General features: G+C 43.3%; 1 long non-coding RNA gene across 1 annotated transcript in view; it reads left to right on the top strand.

Annotated features, from left to right (window-relative positions):
- Nucleotides 1–15,820, top strand: part of LOC142814151 (uncharacterized) — a 49,190-nt gene that overhangs the window by 10,762 nt on the left and 22,608 nt on the right. The gene's annotated exons all lie outside the window — the stretch shown is intronic.

Here is a 15,820-nt window from a genome sequence, read left to right as displayed (position 1 = left end):
TACCGGCACCATAAAAAATCGCAGCATATCCACGGAGTACATGATGATGACTGTGGTGAAGCATCCGTCAGTCCGTCATGCTTCCGTCCGTTTGTTCTTGCTTCCGTCCATCCGGGCGTCCGTTCGTGCGTCCGTCCATCCATACGTCTATTCATTTGTCCGTCCTTCCGTCCGTCCGTTCATCTGTCTGTCTCTTCGTCGGTATGTCTGTCCATCCATCTGTCCATCCGTCTGTTCATCTAGTGAACACTCTAAGTACTGCCATCTCGCATATTTTCACGAAAAGTAGCCCGGCCTGACTAGAGGAGCCGCACGCGCGCACTTTCTTACGGCCTAAGCTTGGTGTCTAGTTCCCACTTTCATCCCCACTAGTTCATGGCACTGCGGCCCAACCATCGCTAAGCTTTGCTAAAACCAAGGAGGTTACACCCAGCGAGTTTTTCTGGTCATATAGTGTTCAAAGTGCGTCCTTCTGATAATAGTTTTGTTTAGTAAGCATCTAATTCAAGGTAAACTTTATTGGAGTATAAGCCACCGATACTAGCCTCTGTAGGTTATTCCTTCAGAAACAACTATCTTTTTATTTATGATTAACGTGCGCGGGCTTCCTCCTCAATTCAAATGAGTGTGTGCGGGCCGCTCCTCTAGTCCGGCCGGTGGGGTTGCTACCTACTACTACGACGACTACAACTACATACATCTCGGACGCATGACCCATGACTTCAAGAGCTTCGCCCCTAAAAGAAGGAATGCGTGTCCTCGCTACAAATGCTGCCCCCAAGGTTCCGCATTTGCCCGCACATATTGGAGGCCATGCATGAACTCTAATCACGTTAGCCCTAGGATTAGGTTTAACGCTGCCGCCCTCCTGACGCAGTTGAAGGTCGGTAGCACCTGCATCGTTCCGAAACATCTGAACACGTTTATAAGGCTGTCGAGTTTGTTCAAGTGTTCTGGTACTGCCCATTTCATTCACTTTCATTCTCTTTACGCTATAAAGTGCTGTCAGGTTCGGTGCTTTGACATGGTCAAGAGCGCTATAACTTCATGACTGACCATTTTTTTTCGAGTAATTCAACTTGCCCCGCCAAAGTAGCTAGTTCGCTGGGTGAATTCATCGATAATCAGTCCCCATGCTAATAAATCCCCTTTTCGCCAACGCTTGTTCTACCCCTGTCGAAGGTCTTTCCACCTAACTGCCGTTTTCAGCACATGACAAAAGGCGTAAAAAGCAACGCAATGAGTGCGAGAAATAGAGAAGAGAGATTAGGAGCAACGAGACAATAAGTTTTGCCAAAACATTAAAACCACGTGGTTGCCTAATTGTTCACATTATCCGCCTTGTTTGATTGTCCTCTTGCCATCACGCCATTCGTGTTTGGTGACAATAAAGAGTGAAGTAAAGCCGCGAAAACAGAACAATGAAATGTCTGCTCACCCTGTGGTGACACTGACATAAAGCGCATTGTTACTGTACAACGCTTACACACTACAATGAAAGCGCCAGTAGGAAGACCCATGCGACGTTAATGACGAGGCTGTTCAGATGGAGGCATGTTTAGAGGGACAATGCGTGCTGGTTCTTCTTGATTTCTTCGGCGAGAGCTCCGACAGAGGAGAGCGAAAAAACAGATATCGACAATGAAGGTGGATGCATATTAGGTCTTGTATATCTGAATAACGGATAAAAAATTTCGGGTTTCAATTCAAAAGAAAAATGGAGGCTCGGATTTTTTTTTGTTGCGTGGCGTTGCCTAACAGCAGTGAATGAACCATTTGCATAGCGTCTTAGGCAGTAGATCACCCACCGGTTCTTCACAACGGCTTGGTGCAGACAAAGAGGAACGTGGGTTGTCCTATTGTCCTCACCATAAAAGGCTATGAATGACAAAAATTTGAATTCTTGGTGTTTGCAGATTAGTTTGAATAGGCTCTGAAAAGGAAACAAAGGGAAAAAAGAAGACTTAGATGAATGTAAGATATTTTAACTCGCACTAATACCCACTTATCTACTCTGCTGCAAAGAAGTTGAACGTTGAGAAATACACGAATACTATGAAAGATGAAGAGAACGGGAAATAGCACGTCTCATGTGTTATTCATTGTTTACTTAGTTATTCCCTGAACAACAACTACTGTTCAAAGATGATATTAGCCCATGAAGTAACATCTGATTTAACTTCTCCCTTCGCGCGTATTTGCGGAGTTGGAGAAGCCTAATGTACGTGTACCGAAAGAAATGCCGAGGGACGCGAATATGAATTGCTTTGAATCATGCGCTATATGTCAAAAATAATAAATACAGGGTGAGAGCTTGCCGTAGAACAAGGCATGCGCCATTTTTGGCTGTTTTCCCTAATGCATTTGCAGAAGTGACTTGCACTCGGGTGTGCTAATCTGGCCCCTAGTGGTTTTCATATTGAGTCGTGAACCTATGTGACACAGCTAAACTAACACCTGTAAAAAATATACCTTAAATGCAAAACAAAGATCTAAAGAAAGTAAAAAGGTGATGCGAAGGTGATAATGGGAAATGATTTCTTTCAAATTTTTGCACAGCTTGCCTATTTTTTAGTTCAAAGTGCACATAGTACATTCCTTCGGTTGTGTACGCCCCGAGCTATTAACGCCCGGTATCATAAAAGATATGGACATAGTACTTAGGTTTGAGAAGCAGGATTTGAGATCACTTAGCAAACGTCATATTCAAGCATCTAACTGAGAAGAAATAACTCTAAGACATATAAATATCATAAACAATATACTAAAGATAACATATGAAGCAGATATGGATGATTTTATGAAATTTATAACAACGTTACGGAAGTTTATTGAGTATATTACCCTTTGTTTGCCATAACTGTCTAACAATTGTTAAGCCATGTTGGCGGCTGTTGACTGGTGGGGTCGGTGCACCGTATAAGAGATTTATTCCAAAAAATATTGGCGGGCCTTTTATTCTAATCAACGGTTTCTATTGCTGTTTCTTGATCAACGCACAACTTCGTGTAAAGAAAATCTTATAGATTACAAGAGATGGATTACTGCATGAGTGCGCAACATTCCTATATCCACGATGCTGGCTTCGCGGCAGTGGTGTGTTGTAAATAGTGCAACAACATTGAGAAATAAAGGTTGACACCGGTTTCGCCGCCAGTGCAGCCTAATTTTGGTCCTTGAGCGCTGGTAAGTTGCACAATATTACGTTCCTGATATGTGTCGTGATCTGATAGACTAATATTTGCCAAACGTCCATCTGTTCTGGTTTCTTTTCTTGGTTCTTTCCTGCTACAGTGTTTCGTGTTTAACTTCCCTAAAAATGCCGGTTCTTCATTGTTCATAACAAGCAACAGCAGCTTGGGTCCTAAACAAGTACGCCAACTTATATGACTCGCGTCTGCAAAATCCACGCCGGAAGTTTTAGCAAACGTAAGTTCCGATTTCGAGCTAGAAGTTGTACGCTAAAATGAAATAACATTTCTATTGTCATCTCTTGCAATTTGGTAGTCATTCCGAGTGTTTTCATTCTCAGTCTGCGTAAACACAACTTTAACGATCCGGAAAAAATCCCATGCTATGCAGATAAAGACACACATGGAATGGCGCTTGTGACAACGTCCTGCTGTCACTTCCGCAGCGGTGGCACCCAGAACGCTGCAGCTTAGACGCGGGCTTATTTATATGGAAGAAGCGTGTCGCCTACTAATATCGTACCTGGGCGTACTAAACACCACATACGTGTTTTTTTTTCTTATTGATTGTTGAGGATTTTGTAGCCAGTTGTGTCTTTCGCCCAGTAATAGTCACTGAACGGGGTCTACATGACCAGTTTATCTACTGGAAGGCATGCATGTGACACAACCCTTCCCGTGACGGGGCGGAGCACGTGCACCTTGTTTGTTAACGCCTAAAACAGCACGCAACTTGGCCACCCAGAACCAAAAGATAAACAGGTTCACGTTTAATGGACGCATACTAGCAACGCCCAGTGTGCGTAAATAAAGATAACGCGGTGATACGTATGGTAACAAAATGATGTGTAGCAGATAAAACCGGTTGTCTGTCTGTATGTGAGCGTTTTAATTCCAGTAATTCTACACATACATGAGCTAACCGAAAAGCGAGCGTACCGTAAAAAAAGACAACCAACAAAAACCACTAGCACATGCGTGCAGACAAACGTAGTCGCGATAACGGGTCCTGTGTGGTTCTACTTGGGCGTGTCCCTTGAGCGCCTTCACCGCATGCCAGCCGAGGCGGAATAATGTTGCAAATGGAAGCACACTGAAGCACGGGTACAATAGGGTGAACAGGAAATACATGCTGTGACTGTCTGTCAGCCCTAGGGGGCACTCCTCTACGTACCAAGTATGTTACAACAGCAAGGTGAGCAATTGACTAATTTATAGACATAACTATGACTGCGCACGATAAACAAAAGCATTAGTGAAATGGAAAGAACGCCTTTCCCTGTTAATCTTTTTCCGTGATAGATCACGTGGCTGGATGCGCACTGTGCTTAAGTATTTAAAACTTTGACCTAAGTATTTAGGTCAATCACTTAGGTATTTGAATAATTGACCGAAACAGCCGTAATGGTGCAGTGATTGCGGTGCTCAGCTGCTAACCAGAAGGTCGTGGGTTGGACCTCATCCGAGAAGATGAAATGTTTTATGGAGGCGGAAGTGTTAGATACCCTTGTACTTAGTTAGATTTAGGTGCATGTTAAAGACCCGACTTGGGCGAAACCCATGGAGCCCTTTACTACGGTGCGCCTGATTTTCACTTACCCCCGTATTCACAAACGCTCCTCGACTCGACTTCCACCTTTCATTTGACAGAGTTGAGCACGGCGCCACTGCTCGGCTGAAAATTACGCTGTGCTACTCAAGAGTCGCAGCAGATTATCGCTGATATACAGTGACTTGCCGTGCCTATAGATGGTGCTCCCATCGGCTTTTTCAAGGGAAGGTGAAGCGTTGAGTGAAATGACGTTCTAGAATAGGGAGGTTAGGGACTAAAGGAAGCCAAAGCAAATAGAAACGGATGGACAGGCCGTTTCTTTGTGTTGAGTTATTTTTTCGCGCTTTCTTGAATTTGCGCCAACTCACCCAGCCGTCTCTGCTAATCATATCCTGGTTTGACAGTCACTAACTATCATGATACATTGATAAGCGGGCCATGTGTGTGTTCGCGCCTTCACGCTTCTACGACACACCATTAAAGACCACCGTTTTCAAAAACTACAAATCGCAAGTTAGTCAGACTAATAAACTCATTCTAAACAATTGGTTATTATTTGGCAAGCCAAGAGTGAACACAATAAAAACGGGAAAAAAGGACACAGTTTCGGCACAAGGCCGAAGCGATGAATGCAATAGCATAACATCGGGCTGTTATACATCGTGTAATGCTTTAAAGGCGCAAGCGTCACCACAACTTATCAGGCATAGCGAGTTGAGGTTGTCCATCTGAATGAAAATGGAAGAGCACATTTTACTGAGGTATTAAATGCCATCACGGCAGGACTAGCGATTTCCCGAATAGCCCTGGATTTGATGCCAGCAACATTTTCTGTTTCTTGAGAGTGAAGGTGGAGCCAGAGACGTTTTGGAATGCCCCTTTCATCCAACTGTATGTGCTTCAGTGAAGTCAGCCGCTTCATATATCAAGCCATCGGACAAGTCAATTGTTTACGAAAGGCATGTAAGGCTTGTCCACCCAAAGTACGGGCTTTGTTCAAGAATTCTTTTACGTTAACTTACAGTAAGCCACTGGTAAATGGCATATATATACATCGCCGTTAGTGATATGGACAGTATGAGCGGCGTGGCCTAGTTGGTTAATGCAGCGCGCTGACAAGTGAGGTAGGTGCCTTGGAATGTCTTATTTTTCTCCTGATCCAAAAAGAAGTGTATACTTAAGGGCTCATTTTTTCGTGTTTGACAAAATGCGGCAGTGAGTTGCTTGTGAGATCTCATATATACCCGGGACATGACGGCAATGGCAAAAATCAAATGAGAGTGCCCATATAATTGCTATCGCAATAAAAGAGATAAGTTCAAGTTTTGCCTCAAGAGTTTGTGTTTGTTCCTCTCCGTGCACAATAATCGAATGCTTGCGACGGAGTGCGTGCGCAGTTAATGAACTAAGATGAACACACTGGGTCACTTGCGCTGCTTGCCTCGAGCCACGGACTCCTTTTCGCGGAAGTAGTTAGGCGAGCAAAGCGAAGAGCTGCGGGAGTTGAGTGGTCACAGCGAACAAATTACGTGGGAGAGTCCCATTACTCTCCATATACAACAGACTTTCACAACCTGATTCACCTTTCTTTAGGGTTTGTTTTCTTTAAAAAACGAAAGTTGGGACAATTTCTGTGCAGACGTCAAGCTCCACGAAAGGCTAGTTGCATGGCGCTGCCGGGAAATGGCTAGACGAAGTCTCTGGGCAAACGAAATGGTGATTAGCTCAGTTAACTTGCATTTACAACCACACACTGACGCCGATGGGACACGATTTCATGCCGAGATTGGGAGTCGTGCATTATTCATGGAGCAGATCCTTTTCCAGACGACCGAATAAAACACTACAAGCGAAATAACAATTAAATATCAAGTTATGGGCTGCTCAGAATAAGAAAGAGTACAAAGAGGAAGATGTAAAGCGGCAGTTCAACGAAAGCCTTGATATTCCCGTTTCCCGAGCCGCATGTTTTTATAACGAGCAACTGTATTTCTCCAATCTTTCTTACAAGTGCGTACATGCAGTTTCTTCTATCACGAAGCATTCATTCATCGATCGCTAAAACATTTTTCTCTATCCATTGAGCCACTACGGGTTACATCAAGGACTGTGCATCAGGCAGCCATGTGCTAAACCTGTTAAACTGCCAAGTTCACATTCAAGATTAAAATAAACTCAACAAAGGGATCTATTTGTCTAAGAGGAAAGCTTTTGCTCATTGCTAGCAAATCAAACTCCACTGGTTTAACTTTCACATCAGTGAAAAACCTCACTTTGAGTGAGCTGTCTGCCTGAATTCTCTGCATAATAATTCTCCCCTCTTTTAAACAAAATGGTGGAACATCTGCGATGACAGCATGGTTGTCGGGTACTCTGCCATTTTACCAATATAATTTTTTCTCTAGCGACAATATTATTGCTGCTAAGTTTCGGTTTGAACCAGTGGCAAGAAAATCAACGTGAATACTCGAAATGACTGGATAAGCATATACACACACAAAAAAATCGCACTGTTACGTCTGCAACCCAGAAAAGGGCGGTGACGTACTTTGCTCTGTGGCTGTCTTTTCCCTCGAGTCGTGAACAATGCTGGGTATAGAGGCAAGAATGGTGGTACATGGCAGGACTCCTCTTAGGTTGCATAAAAAAAAAGCTCACTACACAAAGAAATCGCGTGGAAACGAAATGCGTGGGGCCGTAAAATTAAGGACGATGACCAGCGTCCCAAGGGGAGGTTAGTTTCTCAAGTCTCGACTAAGGGACGAAGATGTTACCTAAAGCAGCTGTGGTTAAAACGGTCTCTTTCGATAGGCGCTATTTTGTACTAAGTATGCGTGATGAATGAAAAGAAATGAATTGTGCTTTCAGGTTTTGTTCATGCTATAGGCTCCGAATGTATCTGCGTATGCGCAAAATAACAATAAAAAAGCCCACACTTAAAGCAAAGATAGGCAGGGTTGCGTATTTCCCTCGTCGACAACCATGGCGTGTCGGCGGGAGGCCATGGACATGCCCGATGCAGTGGGCTCTATCGAACGGAGAGTGGCATGGAGGGGGAGAAAAAGAAATCAGAGTGGGGATAGGAAAACCTATAAAGTTTGAGGAAGTCCATTGGGGCGTCGCGAAAGTGCCACTGGGCACGCAGACGGGAACGAATTGCTGCAACATAAAAGAGTCCCTCTTACGTGGCATTGGACTTTGCGTTCGGGAGAGACCACCGAATTCAATTTTAAGCAGGAAACGACGCCGTTGTGTTTCTCGCGCTCGGGGTGGTTGGCCGCTATGGTCGTAGAGGAACGTCAGCGAAGCTGGGGAAAGCCGTGCGGGGCTACCATCGAAAAGCGCGGGGGCTGGCGCGTAATGTCGCTTTCACATTCTTCACACATCTCCCGACTTCCCCCCACGTTTCCCGATTTCAAATGTGTTTCCTTAACTTCTTTTGTTGCTCTTGCGTTCGCCCTTGGGAAATCTTTCCCGCTGAGGACCCCTTAAGACTTAGGCCGCCAGCTGCCTGGTGCGCATGCGTTCCTGCCTTCCCCGCTATACCTATGGCTTCCCTAAAATAACACCCGCCATCCTTCTTTGTGTGGTCTTCGTTGTTCCTGGGCAAGTCCTATACTAAACAATCACAACAGAAACACTTAGGTCATTAGGCACGCATAACTCAAGTTCACCGGTAGTATTTTACTTTCTGTTTCCAAGGGGAGTTGTCTTTACCAGCTCTCGCCACTCCCCTGTGGCAAGACTCCACAATACATGAAACAACACACAGCCAGGCGAATATAAACCTAGAAGTGAAGGCATCGTTTCGTATAAACAAATGCACTCCTACGCACGGGCATGTCAGGACTCGTAATGTAAAAGCACAAGATCTCTGATGCGGGCTTGGTCGGAGTGGGCTGTTGCAGGAATTGTATATCCAGAAAAAAGGATGATGCGAAATTTGATGAAAAAAAAGTGATTGAGAAAGCCTATGGTGTTTTTTTTTTAACTTTGATAACTTTGTTGCCCAACAAAAAAAACTGTGTGGCTCAATATATCTGCTGTGTTCTACCCAATATTTTTTTTTATTTTGACGTTCGAGCTTTGCAATCTGACAGGCTCCAATCATTACAATGTTTCTTTCCCGCTGCTTTGATTGATTGACGCCAAGATGTAATCTAAGGCCCCGCTGCGATCAAATACTGTGACTTTGTCTTTCAAACTCCTTAGAAATAATTAAGTTTTCTTATACGCTCCACGGCGTCTGGTAACCCTGCATTCGTATTTGTTGCTTCTGTGTTACGCTCAGTTCTTTCCCTACGCCAAGTTCCTTGCCTGCGGTACGTACGCACTTCCTCAACACATTTTTGCGGTAGTGAACACTGCCGTGATAATACCTATCAGCAGTTAAGACTTCCCCTGCAACAAAAATACGTATTATGCCAGTTCCTAATTTTTCTTTTGTATGTTACTTCTATAAACAAGATATTCAAAACGGTTCTCATTTAGGCATGATGAACTGCATGCTGACCTTACATTGTGGTTTGCTTTTTGTCTTCCAGCTTTTTTTTTCTTCAGGCACGGGTGTGCTCCAAAACCGGTGTAACTGAAAATAATCAATACCAAATGATTAAATCTGGTATATGGTTCTTCAGGCCCCACCGCGGTGGTCTAGTGGCTAAGGTACTCGGCTGCAGATCCGCCCGTCGCGGGTTCGAATCCCCGCTGCGGCGGCTGCATTTCCGATGCCTCCGAGGCGGAAATGTTGTAGGCCCGCGTACTCAGATTTGGGTGCACGTTAAAGAACCCCAGGTGATCGAAATTTCCGGAGCCCTCCACTACGGCGTCTCTCATAATCATATGGTGGTTTTGGGACGCTAAACCACACATATCAATCAAATGTGGTTCTTCAGTCAGGCGCTGTTTTGATGTTATATGAAAACTTGTAAATGTGCAAGTGTTCTCACCTGTTATTAGCAGAGAAGTCACTGAAGCCAGCCGTAATGTGTGTACTCTACGCGAAAATTATCACCATAAATGGGTACGTGAGACAGAAATTGGACGAACGCCACAACAGTTGTTCCACCAAAAACGAAGAAAAATATCGTCATCACATGAGTATGCGCCACGCTAAGTCTGCGCTGAGTTGGCATTGTCAACCTATGAGTTCCCTTACCTCAATTATTGCTAGAAAATTGATGATACTCCTCCAGAAGGGCCGATATATTATTTACCAGAATACGATGCCGAATCATCTCCCCTAAACCTTTACCTTTACAGGTCTGGTCTGGTGCAGTCACCTTTATGACTTCATTTTAATGAGTGTGAATGCCTGTATCATTTCTGTGTAACGTGCAAATTATTTACCCATCGAAGAAAAAGACCTCTAGATGAACCGCTTCGAAGGTCGAGATTAAGTTTATCCCCTCGGCACTTCTTTCCTTTGGGGCTACCATGCTGGGTTTTAGCTACAGGAGCATATGCGAAGTCGTATGCGATTTCCGTCTGTACACAACACGACTTCAATGCCAAGTTCTTCAGATATAAACATATTTTTCAAAAACATTGGTGTTCTTCTTTGTTTTGTATATTAAAATAATTGAATGTTAAATTATCAAAATCAAGCGCACTTATTAAAAACATGTAATTTTTGTTTTTTTCTCTTTTCTTCCGAAATATTATAACATGTGATTTCAAAACGATCTATTGTCTAAAAATTTGAATTTATGAACGCATGTTTTCATATAGCAAGGCACCGCTCGTGTCATGGCCGAGCTCCCATGGGTGATTGCACCAGGATAAAAAGGGCAATCAATCAATGTGCCACGTTGTGGAATATCAACAAACAGTAGACGAGTATGTGCTACAGAGAATGGGCAAATCCCGCCATACATTACTGGTTCACTAAAAATGAAGTCACCAGTTTTTGACCAAAAAATGGCTGTGAGGCGACGACGACGAACCGAAGATCCCGAGTGCGTACAGCCAGAAAAAACTAGGAAACGGTAAACGAAACGGCGACTGCGACAAGACCCCGACGCGACCGAAGGTCTACAACGACGACGACATGCCTGTAGATTGATGAAAGATGCGAAAGCTTCGTTTCAACGTAAGGTTTTATCTCTGCAGTTTGTACATCTTTGTCGTGTATATGACTGTCTGCGGCTTTACTCGAACCCAGGGCTGTTGAAAGTATCTAGCTTCACCTAGCTAAAGTAAAAAAAAAAACGATTTAGAAGAAAGCTAGCTCTCTTTCTTCTAGATCGTTTTTTTACTACTGAAATGATCCGTATGCGATGTCCAATAATTTCGTAGCTTTCCGTAAGAATATTACGGAAATATATGGAAAAAATGTGGGAAACATATGTATTCTTACGGAAACGTATGGAATTATTGGACATCGCATAAGGAATGTTTTAGTAGGGAGAAGCATCCAGATTAGTCTTCGAAGCAATCTAGATTCGCTTTTAGGAGTGAAGTTTCTTAAGGCGTGGGTCTGTTCATTCCTTCTATGTAGTACGTAGCCACCGGTGGCACATACCCGCTATAGAGCGGGTATGTGCCGCAGGGGATGCGAGATGAGAGATGGCGGTACTTGGAGTGTTCACTAGATGAACGCACGTACGGACGGACAGACAGAATAGCAGATGGACGTACAGACGGATGGACGCACGAACAGACAGACTGACAGATGGATGAACCGACTCACGGACGGATGCATGGACAGACGGACGAACGCATGGATGGACGCTCGGATGGTCGTGTGGACGAACAGAAGCAAGAACGAATGGACGGACTGAAGCAGGGACGGGCTGGTGGATGCTTCGCCCCACTCATCATTCATTCCGTGGATATGCCGTGATTATTTTTAAAAAGTCATGAGTGCCCTAGTGCAAGCTACACCAGATTTTTTTTTCATTACGGTTATGCTTAACCAGCAGCTAGAATAATCAAATAAGGCTGGCACTTGTAGTGCAGCTGCTTGGTGGTGATCATACCAACACACACAAACAGCTGACGTGAAAAGACGAACGTGAATCGACGAATGCTTGAAGAAAGCACTTCAAGGAAAGACGAACATGCATTGAGAAGAGGATTGAATGAGGGATGCTGTGCACGCTGTAAAAAAAATTGTCACTCATCTCTTACCATGTTTTCTCGCTGCGATACACGTGCGAAACCAGTCGCTGTTATTAGGAAGGTGCTTCCAAGACTGAGCAGTAGTGTGACGTGAGTCATAGTCATAACGCAGAGTTTCCTGCCTTTTCTCTACCTTTCTCGCCCTTTCTCCATGCTATCGTGAGTAGGCCTTTGCAACTACGCTTTGATTCCACATTTTTATTGTATAAGATTGGTGCGCTGGTACACGACAACGACGACGACAATGACACCAACTCAGTCAGACCCACGAAAACCTAAATAATACAGTTTGCAAAGCTACTGCACAAGTTCACAAAAATCTGCAGGCGAATTGTTGGAGCGTAACGTTTTATAAGAAGAATGACTGTACGAGTAAGCACAAGATGTTCTAAAATAGCTAGCGAGCTTATGTCGACTGTCTAAATATGAGCGAGTCACGCATGAAAGAACACTTGACGGCTCTATAATTTCTCACGTATCACATTTGCCCCTAGACAGTTTGCGTCACCGCAGAAATAGTGTCAATGCAGAAAAGCCACTTTTACAGTACGATTAAGAAGGGAGCAGTTATTCCTTATGACTTAATGAGCAGACAATCCTAATCTAATACTATTATTATTATTATTATTTTAACATGCACTCACCTGACATTTACTTACTATAATATTATGTGAAATATTGATATATAGCTTAGTTACGTACTTTAGAAGCGTCCGCACGGCAATCTTCTCAAAAGAGCACTGAATTAAATATTGTTCGATATTTATTTTCAACGCTGTTCTTTAGATAAGTCAATGTACACGTTCTTGATATCCCCATTCAGGCCATGATTTACAATGAGCAAGAACCAAAAACAAAAGGCAGTGATTGTTCACGCGCCGTGTCACGGGCACATTTTTATCTTTGTGTGTCTATTTACCGCTTTCAAAGTTAGGTTACGCTCCAACGCGTTTAGTGGTAATAAATGAGCTTACAGAAGCTGTCTGCATTCATTTGATCCTCAAGCGGAATAAACTAGATCGTATGAAAAACTAGCACCATTAGGCTCCTGCACCTTTCACGCTACAGAAGCTTCCAACCCCAACTTACGTGTATAGTCGTGTACATTTTTATGATCGACACAGTAACTCCAGCACGGCAACGTTTACTTTATGTATTTACGCGCTTTGTTATATTCACTGAATTATTTTAAACATGTGTTATAGTCTCAACAGTTAGAAATGTACATACCTTTAAGAACTGATATACATTTCCGACTTCGTCGCTGTGCGTAACATTGAATTACTGTTGAAACAAGTGTTGTAGTCTTGTAGAGAATTGGTTAAAGTAAGTCCCCCTATATATATATATATATATATATATATATATATATATATATATATATATATATATATATATACTTCGAAGGTCGCAGGTTCGGTTTCAGCCCACGGTCCTTCAACCCACTTTTCCTTTTTTATAGTTACATTAAAATTTGTTTTAATAACTTTCCCTACGCTTTCCTTGGCATCTTTGGCTGTTAGATCTACAATATATATATATTTATATAGAACAGTTTCTGGTATCGTTACCTTTAGTTTGCACAGCACTGCTCTAGCAACAAATGTGCAGTAAACTCAGTTGAAAAGCTTGTGTCTACACGTGATTCGTAATTGTGAAGAAGGAACAGGGTTTCCAGCGCACGCGATGATAATCCACGCGGTGGCCGGCTGATAGTGGTGTGTGCAGTTCGTTTTAATCTCTCAGATAATGTGAGGGTAGGTGCGCTGCGCGTATTTGTGCCTCGAAAATTGATTGAAATTGTAATATTGCGGTAGTTCAACAGCGTGGGAGTGCCTTTGCAAGCGGAGAACATGGGAAGATCTGTATGGTAAACTAGTTCTCCGTATGCCGCGTAGATTATTCAGAAGCGGTTAATAATGAGAATGCAATTACTTTCCATGAGTAGAATTGTTCATCCACTCTGGCACAGGTTTCACACATCGAAGTTCAGGGTGATCACTTTTAATATAAAATCTCGCGTACCGGATCCACGCTTCTTCTTCTTTCTTTTTTCTTTAACACCGACACATGCGCATTGAATCTAAATACGTAGCATATTTTATACGGCTGACCTTTTTTTTTGTGGTTGAAGATCCAACTAAACCTGACTCAACGAATATGCTGTTCATAGCACGATTGGAGTCTTCTATTTATCGTCAATGTCCCATTGTTTGCGCAAAAATTAGTCCGGGCTCCTACACAGTATAAGAAGAAAATAAAAATAGTAGGCACAAATAAAGTTATATTCTATGAAATATCTTAGATTAGTCTGTATAACGAATTGAGGTTATTTATTTATTTACTTTTCTTATTATGTACGCACCTGTTATTGCAGTTCTGTCCATCTTTGTCGTTTCTTATGACCAAAAGTGTACTTACAAATCGATACACAACCATTCATTTTTATCAGTATTTTCTTTTGAAAAGTTATGAGAAATTGCTTGTTATAAGGCTGTCATATATCAAGTCATCTTGACTCTGATGTTAGGGTTCAAGTCAAAATTACGCCGATTTCCGGCGAACGGAAGACACTGAGTATAAGCATAGGTACACTATTAAAGCTATATTTTCGGTTTAGAGTAAACGAGTACTTTAGGTTCGCTTTTCAAGTAGCGCTTCGCGACCAATGAATAGGGAAATAAGGGCATGATTTTGAAAAGACGCATAATGGACATCAAAGGAAACAACACGGGAAAATTAATTAATAGAGTGATGACTGACAGAGTGTATCGTCCAATTAGGAAACCTGACGTCTTTCGACGGGTCAGTATATTGCATCACCTTGTCCACATTGTGGGTTTGACTCGCACGGGAGCATGAGCCCACCGGTCGAAATTCACACTGAAACGCATCCTTTCTTAAGTTATTACTCGTGCACCTCTGTCGCACAGCTTACGGTCTTCGGAATTAGCCACTTTGGTAAATCTTGAACCACATAGGACGCGAGCGGTGGTAGCAACTCACAAATTCCAGAGCCCAATTTCAGAAGACCTTTCAAAAAGCGGTGTGTTTGTGTAGCACGTGCGCTAATCGAGGATAACAGTGAGCATTTAAGCGCAATGCTCGCGCGTGCATGCACTGCCAGCGCGGGAGCAAGTGCGAGCGCCTATTTGAGGGGAATAAATGATTGTCACTAGCTCCGTTAACAGGGAGACAATCACCGGGATGACTCCAAGGGCTGACTGTGGGCGCCCGAAACCCACCCCAAAAGCAAGGACACTTAAGTGGTGGTCCCTAAGGTTTATGAGCCAGCAAACGCTGGTTGCAGTCCGAAGTCAGAGTCGAGAGTTGATGAGCAAACAAAATATATTCTCAGATAAGGCAACACAAACAACTAGCAAATATGCACACTTGGCAGTTATCAAATACGATGCAGCTCGCAAGGTACACCGATATATACAGAGACAACGCGCGGAAACAACGAGAAAAGTGCGGGATTGGGCTACTTGGTAATCCATTATTAAACTTCTTAGCGCAAAAATTAACAAACACAGTAGACGAACATGAGCTCGTCCTCGTCTCTTGTGCTCGTTGTGTGAAAATTTTTGCGCTGAGAAGTTTATAACGAACAACTTCGTGCTAAAAAGCATTCTCATGCATTAACCATCTCAGAAAACTTGGAGACTGGAATGTCCGTCAAACGTATTCAGTCCCAAGTTTCTTGGAAGCAAGAGTGAATGCTTCACTGCCACGATAAACTCACGCCAAGTCCAGCACCAGTAAGTCCTGCTGCGTCCAAGGTTTCTCTTCCAGAAAATGCCCCCGAAAAGTTTCCCACTCTTCAACACTTCAACTCAAACTGACCGCACTTCAAGGACAAAAACTTTTTTGGCGGCATCACCAGCGGCCACTCACGGGCTGCCACAGCCCGACACGCCTTCGTTCACTGGCGGTGCCACACGCTGACCTTATC

The sequence above is a fragment of the Rhipicephalus microplus genome, chromosome 4 (genome assembly GCF_043290135.1).
Source record: "Rhipicephalus microplus isolate Deutch F79 chromosome 4, USDA_Rmic, whole genome shotgun sequence".
Classification (NCBI taxonomy): domain Eukaryota; kingdom Metazoa; phylum Arthropoda; class Arachnida; order Ixodida; family Ixodidae; genus Rhipicephalus; species Rhipicephalus microplus.
This window is presented reverse-complemented; position numbering and strand designations above follow the sequence as displayed.